The following is a 5,727-nucleotide window of genomic DNA, read 5'->3' on the forward strand; positions in this document are numbered from 1 at the left end:
TATCTCACATAGTGGACCTCTCAAAATACTTCCCAAATCATAATATAATTACATTATCAAGAGTATTCATCACTTTCCTTGAAACAAAATAATAAAACCCTCCCAACTGAGATGAATGTGACACATTGTTGATATTTATAAATCTGCAAAAGAACAGAAGTTCATCTATTTCTTTCACAACAAGGACAAATTCTACAAATTCATTTGTCTGAGGTATCAAGGAAACATTCCCAGACTGGTGGAATTTCTTCAAAATCGCATTCCTCTTCAAGGTAATTTAGTATCATTAAAATTACCATGCCTGTTTTTCCCTTTTCCATTGACCCTTTCTGCCAGAATATTTTTGGCCAGACTCATATATATATCAGAAGTAGTTGAAATAGATGTTAAATACTGTAGCAAATTAAACATGATCCCCAAATCAAGTACAAGTACATGTAATTACAAGATCAATTGGATGCACAATACACTGGTACACACAAAATAATCTGAATATACTACAGATATGTAGTAAGGTATTTAGAGGTGAAGAGGGATTTATAAAACTGAACTGGGAGGGTGAATCATTTGAAGTATGAAAAGGGCTTCAATATATGGATGTTACCAGATTCAAGCAATTCAATGAACTGTGCACTGAATATTGTATACTTCTGAAAAGAATGCATTGCATTGTTGTCTGTTTTTAAAGAAATTTTTATAATTAAGTCTTTAATGTTTTCAAAAATTCAATTTATGGTTCCGAGAACAATCAGAAAACACAATGTACATTGGTGTCAGAAGCTGAACCTATCAAGTAGAGAGTTACCAGTACGTTAAACAACATACATCTTTGACAACATGATTTATAGTATGTGTTTTACAACTGTACTGTTACTATATGTTATGTACTTAAATGCATTTCAATATTGAATTTTAACCCTGCAGCAATACCACAAACCTTTGTTCTGCAAAATGGAATTTGAATTACCCATCTCAAAGAAAAAAGAATCATCTGTCAGAAGAGTTTGAGCTGGTAGAAGTGCATGCCATTAGAATTGAAGTTCAATGGAAGAAACATGGTCTCGACTTTATAAATAAAGAGTACAAGATGAGAGTGAAAGAACATGATATGAGATTGAAAGAGCATGAAATGAGATTGAAAGACACGATATGAGCTTGAAGGAGCACAAACTACGAATGGATGTTTTGAATAAAGAAAGAGAGGTTACTTAAGCTAAGCTGCAGGAATCACAGGGTTATAATAATCAATTTATTAACAAATAAAGAAGTAAAGTATTCTTCATAAATTTAAATGAACTCTGTGTTTCTATGTTCTTAATGCTTTTGCCATTGTTATAGGCATTCCTCTCCACATGAAGTTGGAAGGGGTATATAAGAAGCATATGGCCCAATCCCCCCCCCCCCCCCCGGCTCTTGATGTAGACATGTGTCCCATCAATTGCACCTTTCACTCCTGGAAATCTAACAGTTAGATAGAACTGTCTCCGAGTTGCTTCAACTTCTTCTCTTGTAGGAATCTTCATGTATTGCCTCTTCCTTCTTGCTTTAGCTTCTGACACATTGATGACTGCGATATTGCTGCCTCATCACCATGCATCTTTTAAAATGATCCTGTAAAATAAAAACAAACCATATGGTTGATAGGTGAGGTGATTGTTTTGAGGTAATTTAAAACATTTCATTGAAGCACATACAGATGTTAAACAATGAATATTCATCTTGTACAAATATCATACAATTTTCTCCAATATATTTTAACAAGTGGAACGCCTTTGGCAGTCTCGTCATCATTATGCGATTCAATATAGCAGCAGTGCTGACTTCAAAAACAACTATTGAATAATTTTTTGCCCAATGCTTTAATGACTTTTTACCTTGAAGTTTTGCACATCTTTTGATTAAAGGTAAAAAAAAAATAATTGGGTTGTACAGTACCCAAACAATGTACCATCAATTTTTAATTTCAGCCAAGTCGTCACTAGTGAATTATATTTGTGACAGAAATTGAGGAAACAGAATTGAAATTAATAGAGAAGTGACATAGAAGCATTTTTGTGAAATATGAATAAATTCTGCATAAATTAACATAATTTTCTAGTCAAAATTTCAAAATCTGTGTGGAAAATTGGGGACCCTCATGTACATGTAGCTCTACCAGACGGATGAAAAAAAAAATCAAAATTGGTCTACAAATACAGAAGCATTTTTTGTGATTATGAATTTTGCATAAATTAGCATGAATAAATTTTGCATAAATTAGCATAATTTTATATTCAAAATTTCAAAATTTTGTGTACAAGTTTGGTGAACCTCATGAAGCTCTACAACGGGTTAATGGCAAAATTTATAACTCTAACCTGACATAACAGTTGTAAAAGCAGAGCCTCACTACTGCTGTGGTAGTTTTGGAATTTTTAAATTATGCAATTCATAGGTACTTGACTGTTGCTGAAATGATACTCTTATTTATGTCCTCCTTCTCTGATTTCTAGATATTGTCATGTCATCAGCTTTATCTGGAGTCCTAAAATTATAGAAACAATCTCAGTCATTTAGATTTAACAGTGCCAAGAAACATTCAATAATCATTTATGAAAAATTAAATTACTTACCCACTGCATAAAAATGGAGAGTTGTCAACACCTGCAAATAAACAGGAAGTTGATCTATCCTCTGAGCTGTGTGTCCCTCTTCATTTCGGCTTCCAGCATATTGGTGACGGTTTCTTTTGACAGTCGATACTGATCTCGAGATGGCCCATCCTTGTACGATTTCAATGGATTTTTAGCATCATGTAGCCCACAATGTCTTGGGAAAGGTAGCTGTGTGCAGAAGAGTTGAATATTATTTTTAATTCTTTTAATTTGTGATCTTTATAATCATTCCAAACTGTACATGTGCATGTAGATTTGATCTGCCAATATAATTACTGCAATCTTAATTTACTTCCTGAGATTAACAAAAACTACATTCAAGCCATTTCATTTCTTCAGTCTAAATATTTCATGTTCGATATCTTAAATCATTTCAATAATACTTTTAAACAAATCAAAACAATGTAAATCAAATTAATAATCATACCTCTTAGTAATTTAAAGCTGTGAAGAAGATGGAGATAATCCATAAAGACCTACACTGTATGGTACCTCTGATGCCGATGTAATTCTGTGAAACAATGGTCAAATAAAAAAAAAAATCTCACAGTAAACACTGTGAATGATAAATAAATAAAAAACATTGTTCTAATTTGTTTGAAACTGGAATATGCCTTTCAAAATTAGGCCTAGGCCTAACGACTTAAATCTGTTTTTTTTTTGTGGGGGGGGGGCTCTATTTTCTCTATTTGCAAGTGAAGACTTTAGAGTTAGACCAAATTTTGAGTAATCAACTCTTTAATATTCCTACAGCCTCAAAAATTGGCCTGTGCTGAAAGCAAAAAGGTAGATCTCGATCTACAAATGTATATTTTGAATTTGAAATGCAATTTAGCCTTTTTAGTAGGCCTACGAAGTTTAGTCAAGGCAAATTCAAAATCAAATTGAAAAAAAAATTCTTTCTGACTCTGAGTTTCTCCTCTTAAAATGCACCAAATAGTACAAAAATTATATAGATTTAGATATTTCGTTTTCATCTTGACATTGACAAATCAAGATATAGATGGCATAATAATATAAATATCCTCGTGAAGCTCATAAAACAATTAAGCCGGCCCGCGGCTGAGCACCTTCAATTCGTTCAACAACACAGCGACAAAATATCCCAACACTTAAATGCACGGATGGGACTGTGGCAATACACACGCGACGATAAAGTGCATCGTCTGGACTTGTCAATACCAAAACCTCGTTCGCAATCATGAAAAACAACACTACCAATTTCATATAACTGCTTAAAACGTATCAATATATTCCAGAGAAGGAAAGCGGGAATTTTTTTACGAATTCAAAGAAGAATACTTACGAATTTCTAATCAAGAAGACCACTTGTCAGGTCCAGGACCGCAAGAAAAATTTTCTTCGCTTCACGGATTTTTCACAAACTCCTCAAGTGCGCATGCTCGTAAAATTAAACCATGGTTTAAACCACATCTAAGAGCAGACTAAAAAATATGACGTTTCATGACGTTTTATGACGCATTTAAACCCCCTCGGGGTTTAAACCTCTTTCGTGAAACGTAAATGAAAAACCCAGCTCGGGGTTTAAACCAGGAGGGGGTTTAAACCACCAAAAACCAGGAGCTAGGTTTTTCGTGAATTCGGGCCTTTATCTTATTGGAGAGGGGGTGAAATTGGTCTATATATATTCCTGTATCGTACCTACTGGGTTTTAGGGGTATAAACTATTTTTTGGCTTGGGGGGGGGGTACTTCCAAGAACCCTACATTTGAGTGGAAAGGGGATCAAATTGGCCTATATATATTGCACGTACCTACTGGGTTTGAGGGGTATAAATTATGTTTTGGCTAGAAGGGGGGGGGGTACTTCCAATAAACCCTACATTTGAGTGGAAAGGCGATCAAATTGGCCTACATATATTGCACCTACTGGGTTTGAGAGGTATAAATTATGTCTTGGCATGAGGGGGGGGAGTACTTCCAAGAACCCTACATTTGATTGGAGAGGGGATAAAAATGGCATAATATATATACTACCGTATTGTACCTACTGGGTTTGAGGGGTATAAACATTTTTTTGGCTTGAGGGGGGGGGGGTACTTCCAAGAACCTTACATTTGATATAGGAGAGAGGATTGAATTGGCCTATATATATTCCCGTATTGTACCTACTGGATTTTAGGGGTATAAACTATTTATTGGCTTGAGGGGGGGGTTACTTCTAAGAACCCTACATTTGAGTGGAGAGAGGATCAATTGGCATATATATATATACTACCAAATTGTACCTACTGGGTTTTAGGGGTATAAACCATGTTTTTGGCTGGGGGTGGGTATAAACCCTATATTTAATTGGAGAGGGGGTGAAATTGGTCTATACCGGTGTATATATTCCCGTATCGTACCTACTGGGTTTTAGGGGTATAAACTATTTTTTGGTTTGAGGGGGGGGGGGTACTTCCAATAAACCCTACATTTGAGTGGAAAGGCGATCAAATTGGCCTATATATTGCACCTACTGGGTTTTAGGGGTATAAACTATTTTTTGGCTTGAGGGGGGGGGGTACTTCCAAGAACCTTACATTTGATTGGAGAGAGGATGAAATTGGCCTTTATATATTCCCGTATATTACCTACTGTATTTTAGGGGTATAAACTATTTATTGGCTTGAGGGGGGGGTTACTTCCAAGAACCCTACATTTGAGTGGAGAGAGGATCAAACCCGGGGGGGGGGGCACTCGAAATTTTCTGAATTTTTCAGAACTGAGAGTTAAAAGTGTCCCAGAGTGTAGCTTCACCATGGAAACCAGCCTTGAATAGGCCACACCCATTTTTGTGATAAATGCAAAGCAGCAACTTATTATTTAGATTTGTTAATTAGTTATACTAATTTATATATAAATATAGAATTTACAAGGATAAGATCACTACAGATTGAATGATATGATAATGCCTAGCAACCAAATATATATTTCATACATATTTGATTTCAAAATCGTTGCCTAGCAACATTATTTTCCCTAGTAACCATATTCTCTTTTCAATATTCTTTAATTTTTTTGCCAGATTAATTCATTTTATAATTTTTTAAAGTTTTTAATTTGTAAAAGCT

General features: G+C 34.9%; 1 long non-coding RNA gene across 3 annotated transcripts; it reads right to left on the reverse strand.

Moving 5' to 3' along the window:
* Positions 1-4,260, reverse strand: LOC121417308. 3 transcript variants are annotated; one of them, XR_005970338.1, is made up of 4 exons: positions 3,961-4,260; positions 3,135-3,165; positions 2,613-2,822; positions 1-1,611 (listed from the first exon to the last, which is right to left on the reverse strand). It is a non-coding gene; the product is annotated as an uncharacterized LOC121417308 (long non-coding RNA). The 3 variants fall into 3 exon arrangements; XR_005970337.1 differs by having other exon boundaries at positions 3,082-3,165; XR_005970339.1 differs by lacking the exon at positions 3,135-3,165.
* Between the last annotated feature and the right edge of the window lie 1,467 nt (positions 4,261-5,727).

Source organism: Lytechinus variegatus, chromosome 6 (assembly GCF_018143015.1).
Source record: "Lytechinus variegatus isolate NC3 chromosome 6, Lvar_3.0, whole genome shotgun sequence".
Lineage (NCBI taxonomy): Eukaryota > Metazoa > Echinodermata > Echinoidea > Temnopleuroida > Toxopneustidae > Lytechinus > Lytechinus variegatus.